Below are 15,316 nucleotides of genomic sequence, written 5' to 3'. Positions count from 1 at the left end.
GACGGCGGCGGCTGCTTTGCCGTGGCCTGCTGGAAATAGTGCGGTGGTGACGGCGGCGGCTGCCTTGCCGTGGCCTGCTGGAAATGGTGCGGTGGTGACGGCGGCGGCTGCTTTGCCGTGGCCTGCTGTTAGGATCGCCTGCGGCAGACGCATTGAAAGGGGCTGTGGTAGAGGCACGGCAATCCTGGAAGTACTAAAAAGAAAACACAGCGCACCTTGTAATCACGCGTGCATTTCCAATTTGCCTATCGACTGAGTGAAACATAAAGATCGATACAGATTCCAGCGATCGTATGGAAGATTAGAGTTAAAAGGGGAGCATGATGCTTTTGGGGATGTGATTAGTTAACAATTACCAGCTTACCTTCACAGCAGCAAATCTTTCTTAGGTGCTTGGGAGAATTAGGCGTTGCCTGAGCTTGGGGGTGACGAGACCATAACGCGCCTGTCCTCCCACCCTGGCCGAACATGCCGACGGCGACGATGCCCTCTACATCGCCTCGGGGCATGCCGGAAAAGGCGGGAATGCCAGCGGAACCCGCACTTTCTCTCGCAGCTCGACGTCGCTGAGGTCTCGCAGCGGAGGCTGTGTGACTGGTCCGCGCCTGGAGATCAGCTCTGTGTACCCCACAGCCTGTGCACCCGGGTTTATCGCTGGGATGACGGAGAGCCTGGGCTGAAGAAGACCTTTGGTTTGCTGCGTACGCACAGCGCAATGATCCGAACCGCCTTTCGCGAACAACACGGTTCTCGTTCGCCACCATGTCCGGCAGCAGCTGTTCCGGACGGGCTCAGTTCCCGCTGCGCTGGAGTACTGGCTGCACGGTAGCCTGTGTGTGCGGCGGCAGCTCGCGGAGTAGCGCGACGCTTCCTTACAAGTTGCGTGAGCTAAAGTCACAGCTACTGTTCTCCCGGATGGCGGACCATAACTCCACAAGGTGGCCAGCCAACCTCGTACTGGACGAGGTCCTTGAGCGCCGTGCTGGAGGCCTTAGTATAGGTGCAAGCCATGAGCAGGCGAGCGGCATAGTCAACCATCTCAAAACAAAAGCGAATAGATTAGAACAATGCGTTACAAACTAAGCACTAGATCATGCTAAAATGTTTGCGCCCCTTTAATGTATACAACTATGCCGATATTCAGAGTCCTTGAATGTAATTGAATACCTACCAGCAAATGTCCTAGTGAGCATCAGCCAACGAGCAAATTATTCGACATACTATGCCACAACGTATGATGTTGAATAAATGTCCAACAGTGCTAACTTAAAAGGTGTCAGAAAATTGAGCTTGCTTTTTTCTCATGGAGGTAGCACAAATATTCTCATTGAATAGCAATGCCGAGCAGGCGTGACCCCAATCACCTAACTTGACCTCAGAGGTCACAAGTTGGCAACACGTGTTCCCCCGGCCACCGGCCTCGCCCAAATGTGGCAGCTCCCGGGAGATGACTGTGTATTATGTACTGCGACTGCCATTTCAGCTGTGGTGACGTTTCTGTGAGCTGACATAGCGCTTAGTTGACCCAAACCCAGAAACTCGGACGTTTCCAGAAGCGGAAGGCGGCAACAAACACATTGCTTTCCACGGAACCATTGGCAAACAGATGCGATTGGCGTTCGCCTGGGTTCAGAATCGAGACGGATGAATGCAACATTTACGCGATACGAAAGACATTTAAAAAGACAACCTAGTGCACTGCACGTGCACATTTGACACTTGAGAGTTTAACGGAGCAGGACCATATGGCCCACGTGTAGATCGCTCAGTCCACCAAATTTTGAACATCTGGGTCATAGCCTCTGCGACGTCGAGGACCGCGATTCAAACATGCCTCACGCGCGCGCAGATCGGACCATGGCACCAATCAGCTGCATTTTGGTGAAGGCAGCATACTCGCCAGGGGAGATGTTCGTAACGTTTCGAGAATGGCGCTTCTGAGGCTGTCAAACTAAACGCCTCAACCCGAGCTGAGTGTCCGACACACGATAGAGGCGCAGCAGGGCTGAGCGTATTGATTAGATTTCAGTTACACTCGATGCACTTAGCTTGTGTGTTTCATATTGGGTGTATTTCCATACGCACCTCAGCAGGATACGTATTGAAACATTCAGAGGGGAAAACGTCCAATGGCCAAAACGTCAAGCATCGCAGCATCCAGTGTTCATAACGTCCACAATCGTCCAAGGTACCCAGATAGGGACTGCCATCTCAGTTGTATGACTTTTACAAAGCCCATGCTGACTGGAGATATAAGGACATGCAATGTAAAAGGCGTCATTATCCATTCGCACACCAGCTTTTCTGTTAGCAAATGATTTGTGCGAATGAACTAGACTAGTTTAACGTTTCCCGGTGTGGTCACATCTAACAAGCAGCCCCACATGTGACATCCCCATCTTTCATGGCAGTATTCCAGAGGCAAAATTGCTGTTGATAATGTACAGAAAGGATATTCAGTTGGCATAACAATTAGCAGGTAGGCATTGACAACATCAAACGTCGTGCCATCACAGCCACTAACACTGTTGACAACATCAAACGTCGTGCCATCGCAACCACTAACACCTTTGGTGTTCACCGATACCGTAGCGTATTTTATTTCATGTTTGATAACAGGTCGCAGGTAAAAGACGGACACACACTCGTGTGACACGGAAAACGCGTGTACCCACCGGAGACGCTGTCGACCCCTTCTCTGAGGCCTTCCACTTGATGTAAGCGACGACGTGGTTGGCCGGGCCTACCATCTCATACAGAAGCTTGGCTGGTGATGTTCCCTCGCCGCCGAGGATGCTACCGATAACGCAATACCCGTTTCGGGCCCCGTTGTCTCTATGCGCCGTTAGATGTCTCTTTCAGATCAGGTCAGATCGGCTGGCTGCGCGCTTCCGACGATCCAGATGTGTGTACAGTGTGTACCTCATTGGTGTCACGAACGGTGCCACGACCTCCTTAATCTCATCCGACTAAGAAAGAGAGCTGTCAGCTTGTGAATCTGGACTTCCCTCTATGGGAAGGAAGTTTGTCAAGCAGCGGGCTCGCGATGGGCCATGAGCGCAACCCACCGTTTATCTGGTGGCAAAGGCGGCAGAGCAGCGCTCCTGACAGCCGCGGCCGGACCGGAAGGCGGCAGAGCAGCGCTCCCGCCGGCCGCGGCCGGACCGGAAGGCGGCAGAGCAGCGCTCCTGACAGCCGCGGCCAGACCGGAAGGCGGCAGAGCAGCGCTCCTGACGGCCGCAGGCGGACCGGAAGGCGGCAGAGCAGCGCTCCTGCCGGCCGCGGCTGAACCATAAGGAGGCAGAGCAGCGCTCCTGCCGGGCGCGGCTGAACCATAAGGAGGCAGAGCAGCGCTCCTGCCGGCCGCGGTTGGACCATAAGGTGGCAGAGAAGCGCCCCTGCCGGCCGCGGTCGGACCGGAGGGCCGAATCAGATTGGACCACAGAGCGAAAGATCTATTGAGGGTCAAAGGGTAGCTGTGACCCAACCGCCGCCGGCGCTGGTTGTCGCAGCGTTTATTCTGGCATAGATCCTATTCCTTTGTTCATCCCACTCACTGTCATCGCCTGGGAGGGAGCGGGCTAGTCTTGGAGAACCCTACCGGCGTCAGCCTTCAGCCAAAAACCTCCAATTTTGGAGGTTTTTGGCCTTGAACCAAATCTCAAAACCAAGACTGGCAGACCCATCGGCCAACTGCACCACCCAAGTGTTCGGAGTGAACGAAGACATGCACTAGGGACTGGCTGTTGGACTGTGTGCCTATGTCTCTATGATATATGCCTATGTCCCTATGTCTATCGTATAAGTATTTTTTATATCAGTGACGGCGTTTTAAAATTTTTAACGTAGAATGTATGTTTTTGTGAAATTTTCTCCAAAATGCGGTTTTCATATTTGTGAGGTACAGAAAAACAATGTTGAATCAAAAATTGCAGTTAAATTTTTCCACACGGTATCATCCTTTTTGCAATGCGCAGTGCGGGAACCTGATTCAGGTTGCAATGAGTCCTCAATACGGTCGAAATCCTTGAAAGCTGTGGTATCCCCACGCATTTTGTGTACGCTGTCCATCAACCAACAGCGTTTTTGATCCATATACCTCGTAATTCAGACGCCGTCCACCGTGGAGCTGTGCTATGGGCTGGCCGGTTAAGCAATGCGACAGCGAATCCGTCGCGTGTCACGGTCACTAAGCCTCCACGACAAGAGTGAAGCTTGACAAAACAGATTTTAGGGGAGGCTGAGCGGTGAAAATGGCTAATCTTACTTCTAGCACACCATAAAACAGAACACTCTCCGAGTTTGACCCGCTTTCTTCTAAGCTTGATGTTGCGATGCTGGAGCCCTTCAACAACGAAAAAACACTTGAAAGAAAACTACAACCCCGTTCAAAGACGTGTGTTGATCTGTCTCGGCAATGCATATCGTCTTCATATACCCTACACCTTTTTGAAGCGTCTGTGGTCGAAACCGCGTTGCGGTATAAAGTGGCCCCGGCCTAAAAATGGATTCGGCCTAAAACTGCCTTGATGATCCATAAACACCTGATGAAGTGACAGGCTAAATACCTCATTAACTGCCTCTGGGCATGTAGAGTATAAGTTAGTGAGCTTGACTTCTAAAGCTTACCACTTAAATTTCGACCGGTAGCGGCGCTGGACTACAGCGGCGTGTTGCAGGTGTAGGACAGAGATCACATCTTTTAAATTACTTCCTGAGCCACATAATTGCACACCAAAACACCAGAACATATCCCTATGCATTATGCCTATCCCACCTCACAGTAACACCCACAAAGAAGTTAGCCGACGTTTGGAAGCAAGCCAAGGCGTCAGCAAACGTGGAGGTTGCAACAACAGGCGGCCGCGTCGCAAGAAACAAAACAGAACAATTACTGGCTCCAAGTCGTGGAAAGCAAACACTTCAGCCTGGTACACATTAGCACACCAACATGAAGGTTATACGTCGGTACTTAAATTACAAGTCGGCGCTGTTTCGGGTCGACTCGCACATTACGAATTCATGAGCACACCGGGAACTGCCTCAGAAATGGGGCTCTGCCAAAAAATGCGTCAGATCATTAGCCGTGATGCGTATTCAGGAGAAGCTGGAATTCAGCATTCAATTTTTTTTACACAATCCAAACACATTGCACTATTTCGTATGCTGCAGAGTTGCGATGGCAACATGGCAGGTTATAAAATGTTATTGGTGGATATTCCCGCTATGCCGAAATACGATTTGTAAGAGATCCACCAATCACCCAACCTACTTTTTCCCTCATCATATCAAGCACACACTGTCGTCTGCATTAGATATGCCCACAGCACCAAATAATGACCGACTTCGCAGTCGTGGAGTACATTCGCACACAAAGTCGTCGTCGCTGATGCCAAGCGCCTTGCTCCGGTCGCAGTGCTCGTCGCGTGCACTTCTGCGTCGGTCTGGTATCAGCCTCAGTGGCATCGATATTCAGCTGACCCCTGCCCAATATCAAGGGTGCTGCCAGGCAAAAGCATTTTAAAACCATTCTGAACAGCACTCAGCATTAGGCATAGTGGTTGGCTCATACATGATACATTAGTTCATACGTTTATGGTGCTTCTGACATTCACATAATGTACTTGCAATATGATGCTTATCGCTCCGGAGGGCGACAGCGGCAGCGTGATCGCAGGAGCGCAGGCGCCGACATCCTCGTACCACGTGGGGATCGCGCTGAAGCTCACGACGGCACATTTGGAACGCCGTCGCTCCCGAAGGAATAAACTAAATCCGCGTGCGGCGTCTGGTCCTCGGACTGGCAGTTCTACTGACGAACTGCACACTTGGCACTCGCCGCCACCGAACTGAAGTCAGGCCCACGTCTTACACCGCCTGATGCTACGCTGGAGCACTCGATCAACCCATCATACTCGACATATGAAGCTGTCGGACGAGGTCTGCGTCAGAACTATCACGTTGTGTTACCGGTGCCACAACGTCTTTGCCTGTATCTTTTGCGGCACTTTTGGCATTGCGGACTTCCTCCCCCGCCCCCTCAGAGGTACAGTCGCCGGGGGCAATCACTGTACTCCGCAACTCGGTCGGATGAGCCGTCAACAGTCAACCGTCAACAGTCAACAGCCAACCGTCAACGAGCGGTTCAGTCAGCGACCATCCAATGGTTAGCCAGTAAATGCACAAACCACTTGCTTTTTCAACTCAGCACCAACAACTGTTTCTTTTTTTAGTTTCGGCTTTGATCCTGATTTTGCTTTAGGTCTGGGCGACCAAACATATCATCATGCGCGTGGTGTCCGTGTTAATGGGTGGGAACTCGACATTTCTGATACGTAAATTGGTTCCTAGCTCAACTCGCATCGCGGCATAATAACGGCAAGGACGCCTTTGGAAGTGTACGGCTTGGAAGTGAAGAGCTTAAGCTTATGTGTGCCACTACTGAACGCCTCCACGGAAACCTCCGGTTGTTGCCGCAAGGTGGGCTGCACACTGCAGCACAGCACCCGCGCTGGGCTTGTTCGACACGGCTGTTGTTTTTGCGGTCATTGTCGGACGACTGCCGCTATCGGCTTAGTCGGCTGGTGCCGAGTGGCAAGTGCCCATAACTGTACCGTCGAATACTAACGTTGAATTGGAAGTTGGCAGTTTTCAAGGTTTTTTCGTTTTGCCGGCAAAAAACTTGTTCACATTTTTGGGCGCCAACACTTATCCGGTTTGCTTTCAATTTCCGATAAGACATTCTCTCGTATCGTGGCAAAATAACGCAACTTGCTGTAGTCTGAGAATGCGTGATCATCATTTAATAATGCTAAAACAGCCAGACAATTGATCAAAACGATATCCGAGTCAACAAGGTATATTCATCATGCAATTAAAAGCATGCATCATGCAAAACTACCGGAAAATACTCAAATAAACACGGAATGAGCTGGGAGCTTTTATGACATGAATAGCTCAGTCAGCTGCATTCAAATGAACATGACACCGTGGGTTTCATTTTCTTTGCCTTTTTACCTGTGAGGCAATTAGTAGAAACCTTCTTTAGAGTTGATCCAATTTCGATTTCTCATTTGTACTGTCCTGCTTGTACTTTGGCTCTAATATGTTACGGGCAAGCCCACCGCTGGTGGGCATCTCGGATATTGGGGAGGGGGCAAGTGGCCCACCCAAAAGAATATAAATCAACACCCGTGTTATCGTGGGCCAACAGGTGATGTGCGCCACCAGAAATGACTCTCCGTGTTATGACATCTTCAATGCAGCTGAGTGAATTGAGGACGATTCTAGAACGACGGTGTCGGGGAAGGACGTTGCCCGCGGCACAGGAGGACCAGACGCGCCGCAGAGACCCTCGCAGACCAGCACCGCGGTCTGACGCAGTCACGTGCTGCCGACATCGCAGTACACCAGCCTGTCGCCGCCTTCGGACTCAAGAAATGGTAAATGGTAAGTTGCGCGCATGGTTCACTTTTGAGTTTGCAAGAAAGAGGTGCAGTTGCACCCCTACAACTTCACAAAACAAGTACGCTTATACGAAGGCGATGCAACACGCCAGCTTTCGGTATGTGTTCCCTGTGGCTACGCGCACGAGCTTGCGTAAGGTTACAGTAAGGTTATTATTATATATATATATATATATATATATATATATATATATGTATACATGTATGTATACATATGTATGTATATATATATATATATATATATGTATATATGAATATATGTGTGTGTGTGTGCATGTGTGGGTGGGTGGGTGTGGGTGTGGGTGTGGGTGTGGGTGTGGGTGTGGGTGTGGGTGTGGGGGGTGTGGGGGTGTGGGTGTGGGTGTGGGTGTGGGTGTGGGTGTGGGTGTGGGTGGGTGTGGGTGTTTGGGTGTGTGGGTGTGGCGTGTGTGTGTGTGTGTGTGTGTGTGTGTGTGTGTGTGTGTGTGTGTGTGTGTGGGTGTGTGGGTGTGGGTGTGGGTGTGGGTGTGGGTGTGGGTGGGTGTGTGGGTGTGTGGGTGGGTGTGGGTGTGTGGGTGTGGGTGTGTGTGTGTGTGTGTGTGCATCCTTACGACGGATAACCAGAAACCACATCATAAGTGGACTATACCCGATAAGTTTTTTGTACCTGTCCTCTTAGGGCAACTTCCAAGGCCTATCAGAAAATTCCTGTCAGTGTAGCTTTTTCAGGGGTGCAGCCACGGTTTTTCAAAGGGTTTCGGTAGGTGTGCATCATCAAGCCGATTTTCAACTTTTCTCAGGCTACAACTGCGGTAGAAAAGCGAAAACAAACCCAAGTCAAGGGTCGCCTTCCCCTCCCCCCCCCCCCCCTCCCAGGCGGCTTTTGACCGTCCTGGGTAGGCACCAAGCACTGGCGTGGGCGCGGATTTCTCCATTTAAACGTTCTCCGCGATGAACATGTGCTTGCGGTAAGATGGATCATCCCGGGCCCGATGTGGCGTCACCGCCGCCTAGCAGCCGGCCCGGCTCCCCGAATCAGCGGCCGCCAAGGTACCCGCCGCCTGGCGACGGGTCTTCGAACCAATTGCCCGTGGTGCCGGCTGCAGCCGGGCCCGCACCACGAGGGAAGAACGGCGTCCGCACTCCGCCCCACGCGCATCCAGAAGCGGCGTCACGGGGGCACGTGCCCCTCCCCCTTAAGTTCCAAGCTGCCGTTCGGGCCCTCTGGAACCTGTGACTAATGGGAATGCTCCACGTTTGTAGGGCGGTTTGAATTGAAATAGCCATCTTGAGGACCTTTTGATGCAGTTTAGGTTCTTTTTAAGACCCAAAACGATCTGGCTGCTGAGTTACACGCCCGTAAAAGTGCGATAGGGCTTATTTGGAGCCTATTTCAAAGTTGCCTCGGCATTAATGACGTCATAGAAACGTCATGCGATCGCGGTCATACTACAGGCTGTTTTCTGCTTACTGTCAAAATAGCATGGCCGCTGGTACATTCGCAAAAGCGATGAGGCGGCATGTATGATACAATACGCGGAAAAAGATTAGCTGTTAGGAAGATTTCGCTGCCGAATCCGTGTCGCGAACGTGAGCGTGAGCACTGTCGGGTTGAACGGCACCCGTGAACGGGCCATTTTTCCTTATTTCTAGGCCACGGCTCAATGCTATAAAAAGCGCCACTGTCTCCGAAAAAGCACGGCACCCAAAGAACGGCCACTCTCCCAAAAGCTATAACAGAACAGGACGCGACGGCAGATCTGTCTTTTTTCCACTGCTGGCGTTTTTTCTTCTTCTATTGACGTATCTCCTGCAGACAGCTCAGTTGGCGCCTTGTGTACAGGAGCAGAGAGCCTAGCACGGGTTTATGGGTTAGCAAGGCATTATGAAATTATGGAAACATTACAGTAATTTTAAATAGATATTTCGCTATGTACTTGACGCGTATTGTGCAGCAAAGTTCAAACGTGAAAAATATTGTGTTCTACAAGAACTACCTCCTGAGCCGCATAACCACGAACCCCCGTTGGGAGTTTGTTTTGAAGGCAGGCCACGGTGAAATGCGGTGTTTTGACTGGAAATTTGGGCGGAAATTGCAAGAAAGCCTGCAATTTCATAGTCCCGCGAGCTGTGCCACTGTGAAATCACAGTTATTTGGCGAAGGAGATCGAGGGTTCGAAATGTATATGATCACTGGTGGGGTGTGCCAGTGGATTGTATTGATCTTGATGTGATGGGGAGTGTGCGCGCGAGATTTGTACTTCTGAGAGAGAACATTCTTTTGGTATTCTTGAAGCCTAGTGACTGCCAACAAAATGTGATATATTGATACCTGCCTCTGCCTTTATGCTTATGCTCGAGCATGACAAAGAAACGCTGGCAAACTGAGAAGCACTAGGACTTACGTTGCATAAGCGTACAAAGGCATGCTGGTACTTCATTATGACCCCGCTAACATTTTGAACCTATTGAGGTATTACAGCATGTAGGGGAAAGTGGTGCAAGACGGACACCTTAAAGGTTTTTTAATGTGGGAAGTTCGTAAGTCTGTCCAGAAAGTGGATAGCAGGTGCATTTAGCAGGTGGATATTGAAGGCTGATCGATTGTCTATCCCCTATAAACGCGCTGGTTTGATATCTCTTCATGTTGAAGTGTGATCCTCCTAAATATCAGGTAACGTTTTTCATCATTGCGCCCCCGGCTTGGGGCAAAACGAAGCAATATTCGTGGCAAAACGGTCAAGTGATGAGATTGAGTAAGCGAAATAAATATTTTCAAAGTTATCATTTTTGATGCAAACGCTTCAATAAATACATTGCTCGGTGAATAGGTATTTATTTGGACATCCAATAGCTATATTTCTTAAGTTTGGGCTCTCATATCTAGCTCGAACCACCCCACCCCATACTTGTTTCCTTAGTATGATCCCACGAACAAAAGTTTTAATGGCCAGCAAATGTGTCTTACAGCTTGGTATGAAGCGACAGCCATTGCCGCATGGCTTAGGCACATGGCTAGAGGAATACAGCCTGGTGGTTACACAATGAGACAACAACGATCGATTCTCAAACACACAAGTCATCGAGCAAAGTTCGCTCAGGAACACTCGCTCACTTCTTCTCATCAATCCACTTCTTAGTTACTGTGAACGCAAAACACGAAAAGAGCAGAGCCTAGTGGACCCGTCAGCAGGTACGAACAATGGCGAAACTAGACAAGACATCATCCTGCCTAGTCAAGCTTTCGCGGCGTACGTTTCTTTTGTTTCCGCTGTGGTTTCTGAGTTTTTGCACTCTTCCTTTTTCTTCCTTTCGACTGAGTTCTGTCGTCATTTTTCTTTCCCCCCTGTCTACCTTCTTTTCCTTCGAGTCTCTTCTCGAGTTCCTCCTTGTATGGTGTGTCAATCAAGACACATATTTTACCTTTCTTTCTTCCTTTACCTCTCTCCTCCCTAGAGTGCACTTTTGGCATAGGGAGGATTTCGCGGGGAGACACATAGGAGCTTGCGGGTGTGTCATTTTGACCTTGGTAAGCATGGCTCGGTCCAGCTGCGCATGACACTTCTAGAACGTCACCTTCGTCATCGCTAGAGCTTGAAAAATCATCTGGCAGAGCCCCAGCTGTGAGCAACTTCGCCAGGGTTTCGACATTAGTCGAGCTTCCCTGCCCCGATATTCCAGCCTGCGTTGCGTCTCCGGCGACAGTTTCCGGGAACTCCCGAACGTTCGTGCTCACCGAGACATCAACGTCAGAGGGCCCAGGCACGGGCAGAGGAGCTGCTGCTGAGTTGAGACCCACTGGTGCGTCTGCAGTGCCGGTCAGCGGGATGTTCGTTGTTTCTGTTGTTGCAAAATCTTCTTCGACGAACACATGGCGGTTTGTGGGAAAGACCCACGTGATTTCAAAGCCCTCCAACTCCGTCGTCGCTGTTGCCGCCTGCACGTAGGCTGACCCGATCAGCTCCCCCATCTCATACAGTGTGATGAGTTTACCGGGGTTGTTTCGGAGCCACGTTCTCTGTCCTTGGAAGAAGAAGGTGCTGACTGGGAGCATGAACGTCCGGTCCAGTGGTTGAAGGCGGTGTGAGGTGTGCGGAGGAATGGTGAGCATCACCACACCTGCTTCCCTGCAAAGCACGATGGCTGCGAGCCTCTTGGTGTGGCTGGCATGTCCACCCAGTATGAGAAGAACTGGATCCTGTTTCGAGGGCTTTGCGTGCGGTATGAAATGGTCGAGCCATTTCATGAACAGCTCCTTCTGCATCCAACAAAACTTATGGTACAGCACCAGGCTACCTGGGGAAGACCCTTCTCCAACTTCTGGTTGGCCCTCTTTCTTGGAAATATCACACCTGGAGGTATGTAGCTCCCCGCAGCGTTGATGCACATCACCCCGGTAACCAGCGTGCCTCGTTCCGCAGATGTCAGTTGGCGTACCTGATTGTACCCTTTTCTCGCCAACACCTTCTCTTGTTGTGTTGCGACCGTGTTGAAGCCCGTTTCATCCATGTCGTAGATGCGTGTGCAACCGAACTGGGCAGAATCCATCGGCGCTTCAAGGTTGTCGAAGAACGCGTTGACATTGACTGAGTTGAACGCCGCGGCGCGAGCAATGCTTGTGGCCTCTGGTGTCCTTAGTGAGACCGTGGGGTTCTTCTTGCGGAAGCACCGTATCCATGCCTCCTCTGTCATTTTCGTCGCCGTGCTGAATGGGTAAGTGATTTTGTTTCTGTCTGCGAACTCATATGCGAAATTCTTGGGGTCAGTCAACACTATTCCGAACATCCGGTTTTGGAGCTCCATTATGTGCTACACCAAATATCACTCCTGAGCTTCCGTAAAAACAGGTTTGTGTCGACCCAGGACCTTCTCTGTTACCTCTGTTATTGGCATTGCCCGTGCCTTTTTCAGCCGTCTGTCGAGAGTCGACTTCGGGACCAGAAAGCGGCCTGCCGCTTCTTTGGAGGACATTTTTCCCACATTGAATGCGTGCATGTCCCTTGCCATTGTATATTGTTTCCAGGATTGCCGATCGGTTTTTCTCTTGTAATCTCGAACTATTCTCCGTCTGACGAAGTAGCTCCTCTGTAAAAAAGAACTTCAGCTTGAACGTTGAATAGATTTGGGAGGGTCATTTGCCCCTAAAGCCTCCCCCCCCCTTCCTACCCACCCCTGGACCCGTCAATGTACCTATATTTCCTTTTATAAACCAGGAAAACGTTTACCTGCTATGACAAATTAAGTACAACTATCAAAGCGAAATACCTAACTGCATGCCTATAACTAGTTGGTTATAGCGCATTTCACTTCTTGTGTTAAATTGGCTACGTTTAATATTAAGGGCGATATGATGAAACACATTCTATGTAATGCTATACAACAAGTCAGTCCTAATGTTTAAGGTACAAGAAACCGTTGAACTATTTAATAACTCAAAAACAAAACATTGAATCGTATATGTTTAAACGGAATGTAAGGCTTTTCCCGGTTTATTGGAGTTAGCAGCGTTTCTGGGCACAACATGATAAATAAATATTAAAACTTTTTACATTTTTCTGGGTCTTGGCCGTAAGCAGAGACAAGAAAACGTAAATTTCTTTTTTGCGCCACTTCTGTAAGACAGAATACCTATGCGTTAGTACTTACGCCAGTGCCCGTGCATGCCGAGAAATGCACCCTTTAAATGTATGGGAAAGTGTGAAATGTACGGTGAGTTTTATGCGATAACGACCAAAAATGCATTAACTTTTCACCTTTTTCATAGCCTAAGTTACTTTTTAAGATACTTTTTTCATAACGAGTCGGTCGGAAGTCTTTGCTGGTCTGCTGACCAACAAGTAAGTTATAGAGGCTATCAAAGAGATGGGCGAATGCGTGATACTGAAGCAAGTCATCACAGGAAGGTACTTACAATTCTTATGTTTACAAATAAGCTTTGTTAAACAACATTATTACAATAAATTAGACCTAAAAGGAACGACAAGTATAGAGCTATGACATGCGCACTTTCAATAAATCATAAACGACAAATCGCAACCCCGCACATTCCCAGTTTGACGCCGTAGTTCGACGACTATTTAATCATAGAACTGAAACAGCATCGATTCACTTTTTCGGGCTCTACTCATGTGCCTGCTACTGCCATTGAAACATTGTGTTCATGGCTTATTTAAGTCAAACTTTTCTTGCGATTGTCATAGTTCAGGTGGGGCAAAACGGGACATTTTGTATCCTATTTTCCCCCCGAGTGCCCATTTTGCCCCAACCATTCTGTCCCATGGACGCTAACAACACAACATGATTCGACAAGCAACGAAAACTGGCCCGAAAAAAATCACAATTGCTCACAAGGAATCTTCATGCATACACCATCAAAGCGCAGCAACTTTGCATTCACGATTCATTATAGTCGTAGAATAAACAACGTTCAAATCACCATAAAAACATTAACAAAAAATGGAAAGCGGAAACTCACGTCCTCCAACGACGGCCGCCGACGGAAAGGCCCGGTGCACATCATTTCCGTCCCCTGTCAGAGAAGCTTTGGTTTAAACCATTGATTTCCGCTGGCGCCACCTCTAACAGCCGAATTCGCGAGGATCCGTTTTATAAGGGTGCCTCATTTTGCCCCGTTTTCCCCTAATTAATTCATTGCGTGTCATTATATCAGCAATTCATTTTGGCAGTAGGGCTTGGTGCAAGCAGCTCATCAATGCAAATGCTTAGTAATTGCCCAAATGATATCGCTTTGCAAAATTGTCTTTCCCCAAAGAATTCTGAAACTCTAGAGTTGTATTATTACTGATGCGCACTGTAATGTCTTCACAAATTTGGTACGCAGGTGGGCATTGCTCCTGAGTCATCAAGAAAGAAAGGTGCTGAGATAGGTGGAAAAGTATTGCTGTTGGTGTATTGCATAGCATTTATCATTGTTTTATCATGAGCCTTGTGTGCACTGGCAGCTTCATCACTATCTTAAATTTTGCCCATCCAACCACAACTACATGCACTTGTTATGTCTCCAGCCTTGTGCAAGGTCCACGTGTTTGCATTGTCATTTCCTGTTATTTTTTAGTAAAGCAGCCTGGTGGCTGCAGCGTGTTGCATCGCTGTGGAAGTGGAAGATGTGTTTGCATCTTTCTAAGCTACATTTTTTAATTTCCAAAACAGGTTAAGCAAGTGATGTCATTTATTTGTTGCCTGCTTTGCTGAAAGTGATTATATATTGCATCACGTGTTTTTGGTCAGTCGTACGTCAGATGGGGAGTCAATACAAATGAGAATACTTGACCCATCTTTTCATGATGGAATTTATTACGAAGGCAGCATGGATCACAGCACAAAAACTATATCATTGTTCATTATGTCTCGCCACAGTACAGCACTGAGGTAGTGCCACAACTGTTAACCCGTACAATTGCACTGTGTTCCACATTGGTTGACTACTATATGTCAAGCCTATGAGACAGAAGCTTATACCTTTATGAATGACTGGTAACAACTGATTTAACAATGCCAAAGGACTATCGGAAACAAGAATGTCATTGCACCACAATGGTTATATCAGGGCTAGATATTAATTACATAAATCATCCTAAGCAACACAAAGCATTTTTGGTAGCCCAACATTACCATTTTTACCATAGTAATAGCAATACTTCGGCAATCAATTCATAGCGACATTGTAAATTTATTCATTTTCGCATGACACTTCATTTCCAGTTGCAAACAACAAAGACTGCAACTACTGTGCACATCACATAACATCAGTGTCAGGACTACCGCGCCGCAGGCAATGATGGGTCGACAATAAAGTATTGACAAGATCACAACAGCATAGCAGCAACAGCAGCAGCACAGCATATCGTGCT

This window comes from Pollicipes pollicipes, unplaced genomic scaffold (genome assembly GCF_011947565.3).
Source record: "Pollicipes pollicipes isolate AB1234 unplaced genomic scaffold, Ppol_2.1 Scaffold_1600;HRSCAF=1878_pilon_pilon_pilon, whole genome shotgun sequence".
NCBI lineage: Eukaryota > Metazoa > Arthropoda > Thecostraca > Pollicipedomorpha > Pollicipedidae > Pollicipes > Pollicipes pollicipes.
Note: the sequence above shows the minus strand (reverse complement) of the source record.